The sequence below is a fragment of the Bos taurus genome, chromosome 10 (genome assembly GCF_002263795.3).
Source record: "Bos taurus isolate L1 Dominette 01449 registration number 42190680 breed Hereford chromosome 10, ARS-UCD2.0, whole genome shotgun sequence".
Classification (NCBI taxonomy): domain Eukaryota; kingdom Metazoa; phylum Chordata; class Mammalia; order Artiodactyla; family Bovidae; genus Bos; species Bos taurus.
In genome coordinates this window covers 22,615,571-22,634,526 of record NC_037337.1, presented here as the reverse complement: position 1 = coordinate 22,634,526, position 18,956 = coordinate 22,615,571, and the positions used below count along the sequence as shown (strand labels likewise).

Genomic DNA, 18,956 nt, shown 5'->3' with positions numbered 1-18,956 from the left:
CATCCAGGTCTCCTGATTTGTGGTCTAAGTGAATAAACCTTATGTACAGAGAGAGGTGGAATAAAAGGAAAATCCTTGAAAGATTCAGTTTCCTGGCACCCTGGATACCTGAGGCCCATATACATACATATATATATATATTCTGTACTGCCTAGGTTATAGGAGCCAATGTATACATACATACATGCATTCTGTACTGCCTAGACTTTAGGAGCCAATGTATACATACATACATACATACATTCTGTACTGCCTAGGTTACAAGAGCCAATGCATTTCTCTTCTTGACTAAGCTTACTTATATTATATTTCTGTCATATGACAAATGTCCTGACTAATTAAATGAGGTTTTTAAGGATTAATTTGCTTAAAAACTTTTGGAAACACCTTGTTGGCTTACAAAAAGCAAATTCTATAGCTTACTCTCAATTCCACAGCTTACTCTCTCAGTAATTTCTCCAAATATCCTGAAGGTGGCACTCCTTACATTCAAAAAGGAAAAAAAAAAAAAGAAACCCACCCTTTTGTCCAAAACATTAAAAAAAAAAAAAAAAATGGAGGAACTTAGTGAATTGCATGAGGTAATTCTAATTGGTTGGAACATCTGTTGAAATGGTGTTTCTTTAGATAAAGAAAAAGTTAACATGTTTGAGGACCCCTAATCAGCTTTCAAGGCACCTTAATCTAAATCTTCAGTGAAGTGGACAAGAAAAAAGAAAAGGAAACATGAAAAAGCTACTAGCAGCGATTCTGTGGCTTCAACTAGGCTGTGAGTTGAAGGTTTATTGGAAAGAGAACCATGGGGGTCAAGGAATTGTCATAAAGTGTTCAGAAGTGGAAATAAGATTCAGTGTGACCCATCTCTGGCTCTCTGGGTAGGAACTGGATTATAGGAATAGCTAGTGAACTCCTTCTAAAATGTTCTCTCTGGACAGGGTTAAATGCAGAGCTGAAAGTGGAGCAAAGCCCTCCATCCCTGATCATACAGGAGGGGCCAACTGGTATCAACTTCGATCATTCATTCACTACCTCGGACACATTCCTCTGGTACAGACAGGATCAGGGGAAGAGCCTGGAATCTCTGTTTTTATTGATGTCAAATAGAACAGTGAGGAAGAAGGGAGGATTAACAGCCTCCTTTGATATCAAAGCCCATGGCAGCCCCCTGCATATCACAGCCTCCCATCCTGGCCTCTCTGCCACATACTTCTGTGCCGTGGACGCATAGTATCCCCCTGATGTGTCCAGTCTGTACTCAAACCTGCAGCTGTGGCTCCAGCCCACACCCCTGTTTCAGGGACTGCAGTTCTGAGGATTCCTTCGCTGTCTCTGGCTCTCTGCCTGAAAGAAGATTTCTGAGTTAAATGAGAAAAAAATGGTATTTTAACTTTGATTTTCTTTATTGTGGAAGTTTTTTTAGAAGGAAGGAGGATTGTGAGGCAGGCAGAATGGGGAACAACCTAAACATGTCTTTTCCAAGAATATGAAGCCTCATCTTTTATTGCCTCATAGTCAAAATCCATGAGTCTTCCATTACAGAGTAATTTTACATTTAGTGTAACTGTCACAAATAATTCCTGTGAAATATGGAACCATTGTTTGTTTTGATATGCAAAGATAACATATAGCCATGGAGGGGAAAGGAGAATAAAAGCTTTATAATATAATATTCTATGAGAGGCTCCTTACCTAGTTTTTCCTGCTGAAACATTGACTGCAGTAGACAGGCAATACCTATGTGATCTATAGATCGAGTCTTCGCAACATGTGGAGAGATTTTTATTGTAAGACCTTAAAAGAAAATTAAAAGGCTAATTTGAAAAGCCTGAACCCACAATATTTCATGACAACAACATACATATACCTGATCTACAAACCCAGGATACATACAAATACTCTTATGTCTCTTTTATTTTTCCAACTGATTGTTAGAGTGACTACCTGCCAGATAAGCAGGAAGTTCATTCTCTCTTTTGAGGCCTTCCCCACACCGGCTCCTGACCTGTCTAAGAACCCAAGGGACTTGGGCAGTTTGGAAGAGGTTAGTGCAGCTTCCACACACCATCAGAGGTCCTCCCAGTTGACTCTTGCCTTGTTTTTTGTTGATGTCCAGTCTCCCCCAAGATCTGTGTAGGATTGCTGGACCACTGCTGATCCAGGCCCTGAAGAGTGACCCCACTCCAATGTCAGCTGGTCAAGGGTGCCTCAAACCTGGGTTCCCAAGGTTTTAGACTCTGTGTCATCTTTTTTGTAGATGCACAACCATCATTGAAGACCCAGAAAATCAAAGGATGCTGGGTTCAGAGTGGTTCTGGCATTTATATTGTGAGTCCACACAACATTGCTTTTTTCCATTTTCTGGGACCCATACCTAACAGATAATATCTTTTTTGTTTTGTATGTCTCAGACCCAAGGACCTGATTATGCTCACTTTCTCTAGAATGACAGTAGGGTTATGGACCCTCTTAAGGAAAGACTCTCTAAATAACCTCTAAATATCCTGCAACCTCTCTATAATCAAAGTTGCCTTTGGTAACCCAAAGGGTGATATATCCTATAAATGAGTCTCTCCAAGGTGACCTAAGCCAGTTTTTTAAGAGAGGCCACCCATGTTTCTACATTGTCAAACTTCCTTTTCTAAAGGATGCTTGCCTCATTGAATACGAGTAGTTTTCTGGGATTTTCTTGCTGAATAATAGAACTAATCCAAACATTATCATTCATAAGCACCCTGCTGCATGCTTTTTTGAATCAATTTAATAAAACAAAGCAAAGTTACATATTAAGTTTTAAGCTCCTGGCTAAGTCATTAGTAAAAAGACTTAGTTTAATGGCAAGGAAAATAGTATCTAGTCTGTTACAACCTGCTGCACCTCTGTGTGTCCTGTAATATTCCTGTCCCAGAACAGTTTGCAATGGAAGTCACTCCCTGGTTCAAAGACCTTTATTAAAACTCCAGAATGTTTCTGGTATTTGTTTAAACACTTTCTGAAAGTTGGTATTCATAATATCAATTCTTTATTATTTTAGAGGCTTTCCTTCCCTCTAACTACTCTGCAAAAAGTCCATGCCTGTATTTCTTACAACCCAGGAACAGTGGCTCTGTTCCACAACCCTGCTCCTTCCTCTGCCAGGGGAGTATGTGTCCTGAGTGTGGTGGTTTGTTCCGTTCCTCTCTTCTCCATGTGGTAGTGCTGATTAGTCGGCTGGGTTAGTTATTAGTTGAAATCCAAATTCAGATCAGATCCCTCCATGATGCACAATTATATACCCCAAGACATGTCTGTGAACATCTTCATAGGCCATGAAAAGCCAGGGATTTTTATTTCTTGGTCTTTGTATGTGCAAAAGTGTTGGTAACTATAGCCTGCAATCCATTTTCTTCATCACTCAGGAATGTCTAAGGACCAATATATGGCTACAAATAATACAAATGTAGATTTATTTCTATTGTACATTTAACTTGAAATTACAGTCCTTGGATAAATATTTTAAGGTGGAGTTCCAACATAGCAGGGCTACTTATTCCAAAGGCTTCAGTATTATCACCTTTCTGTTCTTTCCTTACATTTTCTCATTTGAACTTCACAGCAAAAGAATATGATTTTTTGTGTGTGAATGAGAGGCCCCACTTAGTTAACAGACACAGAGTGGTAGAACCAGCTTTTGACTGGGTGAATAGGAGAAAATATGCTACAAGAGAAGGAATTTTGACTAAAAATTCCCTATCATCCCAAATTCATAAGCATGGGAGCTTCATCAATGATACATTGACTTCAACTACGTTAGGAGTTGCAGAGATACAGCTCAAGAATCATGAAAACAGAAAGTCAAAAATTGACGTCTTAGTAATTATCTCACACATTTTATAGAGGCTTTCAGATCAAGAATTAACACACAACAGGAAATGGAAAGAGCACTGTTATCTGCCAAAATTACTCAGGCAGCATTGTAAGCAAACTCACAAAATAAAGTCAGGAGAGAACCCTAACAGCTAATTTGGTAATTTTTAAAGGAAAGAATTGAATAAGAGCACCATAAGGAAGCTTCTCTTATTATAGCAAATCAGATCTTTAGTAAATTTTCCTCATTTAAATTTTTTAGGAGAAAGGAAACTAGAAGGCACCAAAGAGCTCTAAGAATGGGGTGTCTCACCTCAGACCAGCTGCACTGAGGAGGACAGAGGTCTGTCTACACAAGCCCTAGCAATAACTTTGAATATGGATCGATTGTTCTCTTCTCCACTGTTTTCACTTCTATAGCATGGGGTCAGTAATTGAGCAGCTTTCTCCAGGGAGGATTTGGAAGAATAAGATGCTCACTGAAGCTATCAGTCAACAAAATTGTACTAAAAAATCTATTCAAATCTGGCTGTCTCTTTTCCACTGAATCATTAGCAATTGTAACCCAGCTTCCCTTTGACACCCTTTCACACAGTCTCGAGTTCCCTACTACATAAGCACAGTTCCTAAAGAAGAATCTCAGAAAAGTTTAATCTTTGTAGAGTCCCTGGATTTACCACAAGACTTCTTGCCAGTCAGAAAAATATAATATTTTTTCTATATTCTCCACCAACTCTTTCTTCCGCTTCCTCCATTTTTGTTTGTTTGTATTTTGCTAAACAGTGAATTCAACTTTGTCCTTTTCAGGCTAGATCAGAACAAATTTCACTATCAGGAAAATCATCTTATAAGAAATATCCATGCCTAAACAACAAAGGCCTACTGCATAGTAGAGAACTGTATTCAAAATCCTATGACTAACCATAATGGAAAAGAATATGAAAAAGAGTGTTATATATATATATATATATATATATATATATATATATATATATAAATGAATCACTTTGCTGTGCAATAGAAATTAACACAACTTTGTAAATCAACTATGCTTCAATAAATTTAAAAAAAGAAATATCCAAATTGAGCTTTATATGAAAATAATTGAAAACAGTTTTCCTGTTTTACCAGTGCGATGGACAAGCCCTAATCAGTACCCTCAGATACCAGATTCACCAGGTTTTCTTCCCAAATCTCTAGACAAATAATCATCTTGATTCGAGGAGGCCATCAAGTGAATCTATTCCAGAAATTATAATATGTGTAAAAACTGACCTTAATGTTTCAACATTCACACCCTCCTAGGTAACAGCGCACTTTTTTTGTTAAATCTGTTTCTCCAAATTGTCCCAATCTTCACAGCATTATCAGCTTCCACAGGGATTTGCTGGCAGGTTTAAAAGGTCAGCATCAGCAGTGTACAGACCAAAGTTCCTGATACCACTCAGAACCTACAGCACTGGCTAATAACTATAATAACAGACAAAATAAAATTTGACATGAAAACCAGACTTAGTTCCATCTTCCTTTAACTCAAGCAGAGGCTCTACTCTTACTGATTAAGCTGGAAGAACTTTGACCATGTATTTATAAATATTCATGATGTATCCTGAATGTTTACTTCCTCAAACTGTTACCAAAGCAAGTTTATTGTTAATGACTGTTCGTCAGGACGTACTTATTTTTCATTTATGAACTTGATTTCTGCATCAGACAGATATCAGATTTCCTACGACCTTTCTGTAGCATTTAACACCATGTTGCCACATATTGATTGAAAACAGTTTCACAAGGAAATCATTCATAACAGGAAAAAAGTCATTTTTCAACAGAATTTATTGAAAGAACAAATATCCACTTGAGTCTCCAGATCTCTTCCTTAGAATAAAGGACTCTGATTCTGAAGATGAACTTTTGTATGTTCTTAAAGTCAAGTGCATAAGCAAACTCCAAGACAGGTGAATAAGACTCAGACTTCAAAGAAATACATTAATTTGAAATTTAAAACATAAAAACCAAGTTCCTCTTGCTTCCCTTACTGACCCCTTCCCAACTTACAAACACATAGATTTTCATTTATTTTTCTAGAATCACTTTGACTGAGAATGTATCATTATACATTATTCTAAAAGCGATAACCCAGGTGTTCAAAACTGAACCAGTTGGTTTTAAGAATGTGATGGTGTAATAAGAAAATATTGGATGTGACCATATCCACCACATAAAACAAGTATGTTCCCTCTGGTGGGACCTCCATGATGGTTTCTGGTGATGTTAATTCCCAGTGTCCAGCAGTTATCCCCCATAACCAGAGCTTCTTCTAACAAGTTCCAGAAAATGCTCAGAGATTCACACTGATCAGATGCATCAGTTACCAATCCCACTTGTTGTAAGGATTAGGAAAGGGGAAACTTTTCTCAGTTGTGCTATTTATGTCCACAAAAAGCATTTAAGGCTAGTAATTCTCCTCTGAATATACTTTTAACTCTGTCCCATAGGTTTTGGTGTGAACTATTCCTTTTCTTTGCTTTTGGCATTCTTGGTTACTTTTTCTTTAAATTTTCTCTCTCCTTATGGTTTATCTGGAAATTCATTTTTTCATCTCAAAAGAGTTTACATTTTTTATATTTTTATGTTTTTTATGTTAATTGGGTTATGATCAGAGAATATCCCTATAAAGCTCTACTTTTCAAAAAAGTTTAAGGTTTACTTTGGGACCACACATAATCACAACTAACTTTATTTGAAGGCTATGAATTCATATTTGTGTGTGCATCTAAGTACTCAACTTTTTTTGTACTATTAAATTCTGTTATCTTTGTTTTGTTTTCTATGAATTCTGTCACATTCTGAAAGAGGATAGTTGAAATCCCCCACTTATCAAAATTCTTCTTGCAATGGCTCGTTTCATTTATTTAGCTTTGTTTTTGGCGGGTATGATTTATCTCTCCATAAAGTCTGTCTTTTTAGCATAATGTCCTGAAAACCATTTGTTTCTTCTTCTTCTTCTGTGATGCACTTTTCTCCTCAAAATCCATTCTGCTCTCTTTCCCTACTTTACTTTGCCTCAAAATAAAGTCTGCGTTGTCCAAACTTTCTTGTAGCTAGGTATGGCCATGAACTATGTTCTGGTCAAAGAAATGTAACTATAAGTGTCATGTGGTAGCTTCTAGGTATTTCTCTAAGACTCAGCATGCAAGCTCCAGGTCTACCAGCTGTCTTGAATCACAATTCCTTTCTCATAGGAATTGTTGGTCTTTTGAGATTCAACTATACCCTTCACTTGGTCCATTCACCATGTACCTTCCTTAATAAGATCTCCTTGGCTGGCCCAACAGTTCTCAATTCCCAGCGACTTTCCATGAACCTCTTCACATAGGAAAATATTTTCAGATATTTTTGCAAAACAGTATTTAAATCAATCATAGTGCTATTTCTACTTGACTGTGGCTGAAATATGTTGGAAAATATAATTTTGCAAAGCTGGAAACTTTCAGAATTCCAAACAAAAACCACACAAAGTTTCCCTTTGCATTGATTGGATAGCCAATCAATCTTATGATTTTTATCATCAGCATTCCTAGCCCAAGTGGTTTCCTTCATAGCTCAGTTCGTAAAGAATCCTCCTGCAATACAGGAGACCTGGGTTCAACCCTTGAGTTGGGAAGATCCCTTGGAGAAAGGAAAGGCTACCCACTCCAGTATTCTGGCCTGGAGAATTCCATTGACTGTATAGCTCATGGGGTTGCAAAGAGTCGGACATGACTGAGCAACTTTCACTTACTAGTTCAGGGTTTTAGAGCAGGATTCATGCAAAAAACTGCCCTGAAATTTGATCTTGGCATGCAAACTTTCAAAAGGAAAAATTATCAAGTGCTTGGCTCTTGAAACTAAAAAACGTTTTCATTTTTAATGTATTTTCTCCTCTCAACAATTTTTAGGTCTATTACAATACACAAAGTCAAGATTTTGAACCTTTGGTCTCAAGTCTCATTGGATTTTTTTGCAATCTCCCTTTCCTGGCTCAATCAGATTCAACTCCAGAATTTATAACAAGAGGGTTATAAGGGGAAAAATTAATTTTAAAGAAGGAAAATATGTACGATGATATTTGAAACTATTATTCCACTGCATATAGAATTGGAGATTCTAATAATACAACCGTATGAATGCCAGTCTTGGTGTCAAAAAAAATTCCTTGGTGTTCAAACTCCTACTATGAGCTCAGTGCCCCTAAACAAGTTATATAATATACCTAAGCCTCATTTTTCTCATCAAAAAGGGGGAAATAATAACCACTTGCCAGTTTTATGACATTTAAAATAAGATGGAATATATGTCAGGTAAACAGCAAAAATACCAGGACTTCTAGAATAGCGTTTTTTGGAGAAAACCCACAAAGACAAGAGACAGAGCAGGTGTGTAATTTCCCCAGTGGAAATTACAATCTGAGGCACCACGCACCAATCTAGCAGAGTCGGCATCAGGCCCTATGAAAGGATCCCAGTCTTGAGACATGGAGATTTTAAGCTGCATTAATGAGAAGCACCAGGCCTTACCCCAGCATAGAGGCTGGGCTCCATGATTATAACAATAGAAAGTAAAAAACTGTGCCCTCCAGTCCTGATCTGTCACCTCAGCATCCTTCCAGTATTAACATACATAATACCCAGGCTGGAGCTCTATATGAGGACAATTCCCTCTCTGGAAGGTTGGCTTGCAGGGAATCTGTTGTTCCTACCTCTCAGTCAGTGAAATCCACAGGCAGAGTCCCTAGCACATAGGCTGGTGTAAATGTAGAATGAACTGGGTGTCCATGGGGGCAATGTGTCCAGTTCCATCACAATGCAGAAAGTATGTTTGTTCAGAAAGTATGTTTGTTCTCAGATTAAATAATGTATTCAACAAGTGTTTACTGAGTGTCCATTCTGTACCAGGCTATCCTGTAGGCACTTGAGATATTCCTATTAACAAAATGCTCAAAGATATCAAATTCATGGAGATTCCATTTTCATAAGCATTAAATATAATAAGTAAATTGTATAGTACATTAGAAGATGAATCTATGGAGAGGAGAATCCAGCACGGTAAAGGGATTAGGTAGTGCTGAGGGTGGGGCACAGGAAAGTAGTTCCCTTTGCAATTTTAGATTAGGTGGTCAGAGAAGGCTTGCTGGAAGGATAACATCTGGGCAAACACTTGAAGAAAATGAGGGAGTGAACCTTGAGGTTATCTGGGGCAAGAGCTTTTCAGGCAGAGTAAAGAATTCAGTTCTAAGTTAGGAAACCCCCAATGTGTTCAAGGACTGGGTGAACCGAAGAACCACAGGAGAGTTTTAGAAAAAGAATAACTAACTCCCATTGTGATCCACACAATCAAAGGCTTTGGCATAGTCAATAAAGCAGAAATAGATGGTTTTCTGGAATTTTCTTGCTTTTTCCATGATCCAGTGGATGTTGGCAATTTGATCTCTGGTTCCTCTGCCTTTTCTAAAACCAGCTTGAACATCTGGAAGTTCATGCAGCACTTTCACAGCATCATCTTTCAGGATTTGAAATAGCTCAACTGGAATTCCATCACCTCCACTAGCTTTGTTCGTAGTGATGCTTTCTAAGGCCCACTTGACTTCACATTCCAGGATGTCTGGCTCTAGGTGAGTGATCGCACCATCGTGATTATCTTGGTCATGAAGATCTTTTTTTGTACAGTTCTTCTGTGTATTCTTGCCACCTCTTCTTAATATCTTCTGCTTCTGTTAGGTCCATACCATTTCTGTCCTTTATTGAGCCCATCTTTGCATGAAATGTTCCTTTGATATCTCTAATTTTCTTGAAGAGATCTCTAGTCTTTCCCATTCTGTTGTTTTCCTCTATTTCTTTGCACTGATTACTGAAGAAGGCTTCCTTATCTCTTCTTGCTATTCTTTGGAACTCTGCATTCAGATGCTTATATCTTTGGACATGGAACAACAGACTAGTTCCAAATAGGAAAAGGAATACATCAAGGCTGTATACTGTCACCCTGCTTATTTAACCTATACGCAGAGTACATCATGAGAAATGCTGAACCAGAAAAAGCACAAGCTGGAATCAAGATTGCCGGGAGAAATATCAATAACCTCAGATATGCAGATGACATCACCCTTATGGCAGAAAGTGAAGAGAAACTAAAAAAACCTCTTGAAAGTGAAAGAGGAGAGTGAAAAAGTTGCCTTACCTTAAAGCTCAACATTCAGAAAACGAAGATCATGGCATCCGGTCCCATCACTTCATGGGAAATAGATGGGGAAACAGTGGAAACAGTGTCAGACTATTTTTTGGGGCTCCAAAATCACTGCAGATGGTGATTGCAGACATGAAATTAAAAGATGCTTACTCCTTGGAAGAAAAGTTATGACCAATCTAGCATATTGAAAAGCAGAGACATTACTTTGCCAACAAAGGTCTGTCTAGTCAAGCCTGTGCTTTTTCCAGTGGTCATGTATGGATGTGAGAGTTGGGCTGTGAAGAAAGCTGAGCACCAAAGAATTGATGCTTTTGAACTGTGGTGTTGGAGAAGACCCTTGAGAGCCCCATGGACTGCAAGGAGATCCAACCAGTCCATTCTAAAGGAAATCAGTCCTGGGTATTCTTTGGAAGGAAAGATGCTAAAGCTGAAACTCCAGTACTTTGGCCACCTCATGCAAAGAGCTGACTCATTGGAAAAGACTTTGATGCTGCGAGGGATTGGGGGCAGGAGGAGAAGGGGACAACAGAGGATGAGATGGCTGGATGGCATCACCAACTCGATGGATGTGAGTTTGAGTGAACTCCAGGAGTTGGTGATGGACAGGGAAGCCTGGCGTGCTGCAATTTATGGGGTCGCAAAGAGTCAGACATGAACTGAACTGAACTCCCATTGAAAAGTCTTACTCTGACTGTTGTGTTGAGAATAGACTACAGGTAGTCAAGATGAAATCAGGGAACTTGTCTGGTGGTCCAGTGGGTAAGAATCTGCCTTCCAATGCAAGGAATATGGGTTCAATCCCTGGCTGGGGAACTAACATCCCCTCTTGTCACTGGACAACTAAGCCCCCACTGCAACTACAGAGCCCATGTGCCACAACTAGAGAGCCCACACACCATAACTAAGACTCAACACAGCCAAATGAATAAATATTAAATGATAAAAAATAAATGTTATCATTAGTGACTCACTGATTAAAAAAAAAGATGAAGGCAGGGAAGACTGTTGTGTTAACATCAAAAGCAAAAAGTCATTAAAAAGGCACAAGCTTCCAGCTGGAAGATTAACAGGTTCTGGGGGTGTAACGTACAGCTTGGTGATTATAAATAAAAAATTTAAATAAATTTTTATATAGTCAGAACTGATGGTGTCTGATGTTCTTCTGGGCTCAGAGCCTTCTTCCATAAAAGGAAGCCCATTCAGGAGCAACTGGTGTCTCTATACTTTGCCAGTGAAGAGATGGAGACACATTGGATGACTGCTGGGAATCCTCTGATTCTAATGATCTGTGAGTTTGAGGGGAAATGATAAAAAGGAGTCCTGATCTCAGATACATAAAGATGGCATCTCCCTGAGAACAAATACTGGAGCTTTCTTCTCTGTTTAAGACTTCTTGCTCAAAGTTGTGCACATCAAGGACTTGAGAAAATGATCCCATCGTGATGAGGGCAATGTGAAACACAGAGGAGAGGGCAAATGAAAATCCAGCACCCCTTAGTGAATCAGTTCAGTTCAATTCAGTTCAGTCACTCAGTCATGTCTGACTCTGCAACCCCCATGGACTGCAGCACGCCAGGCTTCTCTGTCCATCACCAACTCCTGGAGCTTACTCAAACTCATGTCCATAGAGTCAGTGATGCCATCCAACCATCTCATCTTCTGTCATCTTCTTCTCCTCCAGCCTTCGATCTTTCCCAGCACCAGGGTGAGTCAGTTCTTCACATCAGGTGGCCAAAGTATTGGTGTTTCAGCTTTAGCATCAGTCTTTCCAATGAATATTCAGGACTGATTTCCTTTAGGAAGGACTGGTTGGATCTCCTTGCAGTCCAAGGGACTCTCAAGAGTCTTCTCCAACACCACAGTTCAAAAACATCAATTCTTCAGCGCTCAGCTTTCTTTATAGTCCAACTCTCACACTCATACATGACTACTGGAAAAATCATAGCTTTGACTAGATGGACATTTGTTAGCAAAGTAATGTCTCTGCTTTTTAATATGCTGTCTAGGTTGGTCATAATTTTCCTTCCAAAGATCAAGCGTCTTTTAATTTCATGGCTGCAGTCACCATCTGCAGTGATTTTGAAGCCCCCAAAAATAAAGTCTGACACTGTTTCTACTGTTTCCCCATCTGTTTGCCATGAAGTGATGGGACCGGATGCCATGATCTTCGTTTTCTGAATGTTGAGTTTTAAGCCAACTTTTTCACTCTCCTCTTTCACTTTCATCAAGAGGCTTTTTAGTTCCTCTTCGCTTTCTGCCATAAGGGTGGTGTCATCTGGGTATTTGAGGTTATTGATATTTCTCCCGGCAATCTTGATTCCAGCTTGTGCTTCATCCAGCCCAGCATTTCGCATGATGTACTCAAGGTATACATGATGTAAGCAGGGTGACAATATGCAGCCTTGACTTACTCCTTTCCATTCACCTCAGTGAATGGCTGTATGACAAGGATCTCTGCTGTCTCATCATTTTGAGTGACCTCCTCTATCTCTAGGAGATAGAGGCCTTTAGCATGACAATCTACATAACTTGCAGGGCCAAGTGCAAAATGAAAATGTAGTACCTCATGTGCAAAACTTCCTAAGAATGTCAAGATGGCAACAGCAGAGCATTAAACTAAGCATGGGGCCTTTTGGGCGTGGGGTCTTATGAGACGGCACAGAATTCACACCCTTGAAGCTGGCCCTGGTCCTTAGATTGAACTGCCATTATTCAAATTGTCCAGATATAGATGTTTAGACAAAAGCATGGGAGAGACCTTGCATTAATCTGATAATAGTTCAACCTTGTGGAGTAGAGAGTCAGGGCAAATTAACTGTGCCAACTGGTGTGGTACATCACCTCTCCACCTACCTCTGAGCTGGTGAGATATACTTTTTCTTGGCACCTGAAGACTGAATATAGGTCCTTTACCTATGCTGACCCCAGCCATGGCAGAGTCCCAGGTACTAGGAAAGATCTATCTGCAGAAGAAAATAAATATATAAATAAGTTATTAATCAAGCCAAATAAGGAGCTGAATTTTACCACGAGCTGTTTTACAAACTCAGAAGGAGAAGCACTCACTGTATTCCCCATAGGTGCAGTCTATGCAGGTGTTGGAGGAGGTCAAGAGGGTGTGACCTGAGAACTGGACTTGTACCTGGACAGAGGTTCCTTATCCTCTCCCTGACCTTAAAATGTATGTTCCACCTACTCTTTCTGCACAAGCAACCACTTTCAAAGATGAAACCTTGAAAGAGCTATATGGTGTTGAGACCCATAAACCAGGTAAGGCCTCTAGATGAATTTATAAAATTCTAATGGGTGTGTTCAGAGATCTTCTCATCCTCTGGCTGTCCAGAACAAGCCTCATAAGGAAATTCCTTTGCTTATTAAAACTGCCACTTACCAACCTAAAGTGGTCCACCTCTTTCTTTAGCCTCTCCTTGCCCTCCACGTATGGGGGCCAGTTTGTGAACCAACACAGGATCCCAACTTACCTCTCTAGGTCACACTTCAGTTTTTCCATCGTAGAAGAAGCTGTATCATCATAAAAAAATCATCTAGCAAAGCCTGGGGCTTTTTGGTTGTCTTCTCTTCCAAGGCTAGGAGCAGAGATGTAAATAAGTAATGTTTAGAAGGGTGTAGGTTCTAGTTAAACCCCCAGGCTCCAAAATCAGATACTTCATTCACTCATATATTGATTCATTCATTTATTCCACAAATATTGAATTCATATTACTTGATAGACTTGATGGTGTCTCAAGCCTAGTGAATATCTATTGAATAAACTGTGGACTCAGGCAGTAGAGAGACAGACCTGGTACTAATTTTGGCTTCACCACTTTGAACAGTGCGTGACCTTGGATAGTTTACTTAGGCTTTCTGATTATCTGTTCCATCATCCGTGAAATGGGAATAGAATAGTATTAACACCTTTTTATTGTCATGTGGAATAATGTATGCAAAGCCTTATTTTTTATAATTATTATTCATTCCTATTGGTTTAACTAGACACTGAAAGGGCAGCATGTATCTCACAAGCCTGCACTTCTGTCTCTGTCACTAATTCAGCAAGAATCAGCAGAAATGTCAGAGGTTCACTCCGTAGTCCAAGGTAGGGTGCCACTCTGTTTTATTTTTGTTGTGGTTCTTCCACCGGTTGAGAAGCACTTGTGTGTCTTGGCATCTTTAAGATAAGAATCACATATGGAATCACAGTACTTGTATGTACCACTAAAGACCCAGTAGCTTTAGTGACTTGTGAGTTTCACTTCTGAAAGAGAAATCACTACTGAAAAGCACAAACACCTCAAGCCAAAAGGAAGGATGTGCAACCACAGGCACAAACCCGCAGCTCAGCCCTCACGTATGTTGTGTGGTTCTTCCAAGACAGGGCTGCCAGTCCAAGCCAAGAGAAAGTGCAGCTCACCCCAGCCCCCAGGCCTGGAGCAGCCATGATTTCTGCTTTCACCTTGATGCTTGGGATGTTGTTATTTCTGATGAGAAAAATGATAGCTTAAAACTGGCTGGTTTTATAATTTCTCTTATCACCCATATTTATTAGTTGAATGCCATGCTGTTTCTGTTCATCATGACAAAAGTCTTGTTTTTTCAGGAAGAACCATTGGAGACTCAGTGACCCAGGCAGGGGGCCATGTGACCCTCTCTTAAGGGATGCACCTGACATTGAACTATACCTATGAAATCTGGGTCTTCCTTTCTCTTTGGGTATGTCCAATACATCATGAAAAATGAAGAGAAAGATTATAAAGGTTTGCAGGCCCCTCAGGTTAGAAGTCAATGTCCTTTCAGTTGCAGAAATCCTCCATCTGAGCACCAGACACTGTTTTGTGTGCACTCTTGTGTGTCTTCAAAACCCTGCCCATACCGAGCAGGGGACAAATTGTCCTCTAAAAGCTCATTGATCGAACCTACAAGACCAGTAATGCAGGAAAGGAATGTTCTTTGCCATCAGTTATTTTAAAATATGTACCCTGTGATTTTCTGATAATACCCTTGTAATTAAAATGTCTTCTATAAATCAATAATAAAAACATTAATTTCCCTGGAGGAAAAATGGGCAATCTACAAAAAGAAGTACAAATGGACAGCCAATTTATAATGAGGTATACAATTCCTTAGCAGAGAAACATAAAAATAGATCATTGTGATTCATTTTCCACCTATTAAAGCAATGAAGGTTACACACACACACACACACACACACAATCATGGAATTCCTTCTCTGTTAGTCCAAGGACTTTACCCAGCCTTTTCCCAAATGGGCACCACTAGCCTTGAGCCACTCACTCTGAGACCAGAAATAAAGACTGCAAATACTCAAGTCCAACCTCATCTAACCTCAGTGCAAGCTTATATACCTAAAGAGCAATTCTTTCAGCCCTTAAAAACTAGACAAAATGATGCCTAGGCTGGGGAAGGAAATAGAAAACAAGGCATCAAGGAAGCCAGAAGAATGTTAAGAGATCCAGTATCCCAACAAACCCTGTAGTTTCTTCAGGAAGAGACAAGAAAAACAGCAAAAATTTTGGAGCCAGAAATGTTAAAGACAGAAGTTTCCCTATTGCGAAATATTCTATCCAGGTATCCGACTTGGCCATGTACTACTCAGAGACACAGTGCCAAGGGCACCGGGGAAGCTGTGCAAAAACTTCAGGGGCCCAGGTAACAGGTGCAGTGTAGCTGGGAGCCTCTGACCAAGGAGCCCTGTGCTCTCTCACAGTCTGCCAGGATGTCGTTAGAAGACAGGGAAAATGAAATCGGCTATAATCGCTTTGAATTCCAGGGGCACCGCAGTTCTTTGACTGAAAATGAATTGAGGGGAAAGGGTCTCAGAAATGGACCTGCTCTCAATTAAGCCAGCTCTCCCCTGTGCTTTGAGGCTTCCTTGAAGGATATTTAGGAATTAGGTTGTAATAACTTGCATCCCAGTCTTGGCCCAACTGCTTATCTGCTATGCAAATTTGGCCGCATTAATTGGTGTCTCAGAGCTTTAGTTTTTCATCTGTAAAAGAGAAATAAAAATAATCGCACAGTATAACATGGGGATGAAATGAGAAAAGATAGGCTAAAAGAAACAGATCAGGTTTCAAAGCACTATAGCAATTCTGCCCTCTTACAGCAATCTCTACTTAGTCCCGACCACCTAACAAGACTTACCAACCCCCTAGTTTATCACACCACACAGTCTCAACCTCCACCCCTGACCCAGGCTGTTGTGATCAATAAATCGTATTCTCTCCCTTGAGGACCCAATTAAAAAACTGAATGGAGTGACAGATAGATAGATAGCACTGTCTTCTATAGAGTGGAAGAATTTGGTAGTTCACAGAAATTATTATATTTACAACCAGACTTCATTAATCTTTATGAAGGTATCCCTGCTTTATATAATCAAAATAATCACTATGGTATTCTACTTTTTCTTTTCCAAAGCAACATAAACAGAATATTCAAAGTTCTGTCAAACACCGGCTGCATTTTTTTCTTTTTTTTTCTTTCTTTGTTGTTTTCTAAAACAACAAAAATAATAAGAAACATCCTTGTACTCAAAAGACTCAGCCTAAACTATTAAGTAATCATTCTCCAAACATTCATTGATCAGTTAGTTGAAAAGTAAAGAATTTAGCACGGACCAACACATTGGTTAAGAGGATTAGAAAATAAAGATCATGCCCTCTTGAGAAAAGACTTATTGGACTTCTCAATGGGTACAAAGTTGTACAGGATTTGTGTAGGATTGAGTAGCAATGTGTAGGATTACTAATTTATCCCCCTGCCGCCTTTCCCCTTAGGTAACTGTAAATTTGTTTTTGAAGTCTATGAGTCTGTTTCTGTTTTATAAATATTCATTTGTTCATTCATATCATTAAATTTTTATAAGATTCTTTTAGACAAAGCCGCTAAATTCAAGGCACTTTCTGTAAACTTAAATTGGCTCAAATGTTTGCAAGATATTTACTATTTTGTGTTTCATTGGGAAAATAATAAGATAATAATATCATGTATCATTTGCTGAGTGATCACAGGCCCTATTATGCTATCAATAATGATAATAGCTAACATTTGTTAAGCACTTAATATATATGAAGTATTATTCTAGGTGCATCACACACATTATTTATTTAATGTTTACTACAGCCCCATGAAGTGGGTACAATTATTAGCACCAAGGAAACTGAGGCACAGAGAAACTAACTAACTTGCCTGAGAACAGTCAGTAAAAGGAGAGCCAGCTTAGAGTACAGGTGCTGCTGCTGCTGCTGCTAAGTCGCTTCAGTCGTGTCCGACTCTGTGCGACCCCACAGACGGCAGCCCACCAGGCTCCCTTGTCCCTGGGATTCTCCAGGCAAGAACACTGGAGTGGGTTGCCATTTCCTTCTCCAATGCATGAAAGTAAAAAGTGAAAGGGAAGTCGCTCAGTCGTGTCTGACTCTTAGCGACCCCATGGACTGTAGCCCGCCAGGCTCCTCCATCCATGGGATTTTCCAGGCAAGAGTACTGGAGTGGGGTGCCATTGCCTTCTCTGAGAGTACAGGTAGAGTCCCCCAAATCCTGCATTCTCAACCACTATACTTTGCTAACTCCCACGTTATCTGTAATTCTCACCACAAAACCACAGTTTGGTATTGTTATCCTCATTTTACAGGAAACGGGACTGAAATTGTGGTAACTTCTCAAAACCCAATCCAGTTAGCTAGTGGCAAGGCTAATTAACACTCGAACTTAAATCTATTTGGCTCCAAACCACATTCACATTTCACTTTGCCCTTCTGTATAATGCTGCTGTCCATGGCTTCCCCACATGAGAGAATGGCCATGTGTAAAGATTCCACACAGAAAACTGTCTTGTTGTGTCACACAATTTTATCCCTCATTCTGACTTGTTCATGGTCATCTAACATGAATTCATGTAAGGTATGCCTGTTAAATGATAGCACAATGTTGAGATAGGTAGCTATAATGTTAGATCTTATTAGGTGGATTGTAACAGCCAAAATAAAATTTAATGGTGAAACTTTCTGCATATGTTTTTCTGAAAATTGATTGTGGTATATAGAACCAGGGACCCTGGACTTACAGTATCTTTTGTGAACATGAACTGGTTATACAACCCACTCATACTAGCTCAAGGAAAAGGAGAGTGTTTGAAAGGATACAGGTGAATCTCATAAAACCCATTTGCAAAAAATACAGCTAGACCTCACAGGAAGAAGAAATCATCAATTTGCTGTTCTTTCTAAACCTAGTTCTCTCAGAAAGTATAATCAGTTCTCTTGGGAAACCAACTTCCACTGTAAGCCTGCTAGTTTCTGCTCCACAATAACCTGAGTATGAACCTACCTAGCTTTCATTTGCCAAGAGATGACTCTGACTGGAACTTAATAGGGTTTTATAGCTCTAGTGACAAATATTGTCTAACTACCATTTCTATACCCCTACTCCAAATTCGTAAGCCCAGGATTTACCCAGACTTGATATGTTATAGTCAGGAAAACAAGGTCACTTTTGACGAACATGACCCTAGGTTCATCTCTTAAAGGGCACTTCCAGTGGAGGGGATACAGGCTGGAAAGGAGTCCCAAAAGTAGAAAACAACTATAAGCTCAAAATAATATCATGTGAAGAATCAAGGATGTCATATGAAGAAACCAGGGATTTTCATAAGGAATACTTCTAAAAACCAGAAGAGAGCTGTCCTTGGGTTTTCAGAAACATACAATACAAAATGCACAGGTTGTCACCTACTCTACTTGGTGTAGCATAGCCAGCTGAAGCCGAGGAATCACTGGGCTTCCAGTCCTCATCTTACCCTAACTCCCAGGGCACCAAGGGCTGATCCTGACTTTAGTTCCAGTTTCGTCTTGGTGTTTTACATCAGA

The 18,956-nt window shown here is 39.5% G+C and overlaps 1 protein-coding gene and 1 long non-coding RNA gene across 2 annotated transcripts in view; one reads left to right on the top strand and one right to left on the bottom strand.

Moving 5' to 3' along the window:
* LOC100336282 (T cell receptor alpha chain MC.7.G5) overlaps positions 1–18,956 on the top strand; it is a gene marked incomplete in the record, with an annotated part of 1,089,855 nt that overhangs the window by 718,443 nt on the left and 352,456 nt on the right.
* LOC132346293 (uncharacterized) lies at positions 702–18,925 on the bottom strand. The gene is made up of 5 exons (XR_009496082.1): positions 18,823–18,925; positions 13,551–13,655; positions 12,922–13,031; positions 1,690–1,791; positions 702–1,341 (listed from the first exon to the last, which is right to left on the bottom strand). It is a non-coding gene; the product is annotated as an uncharacterized lncRNA (long non-coding RNA).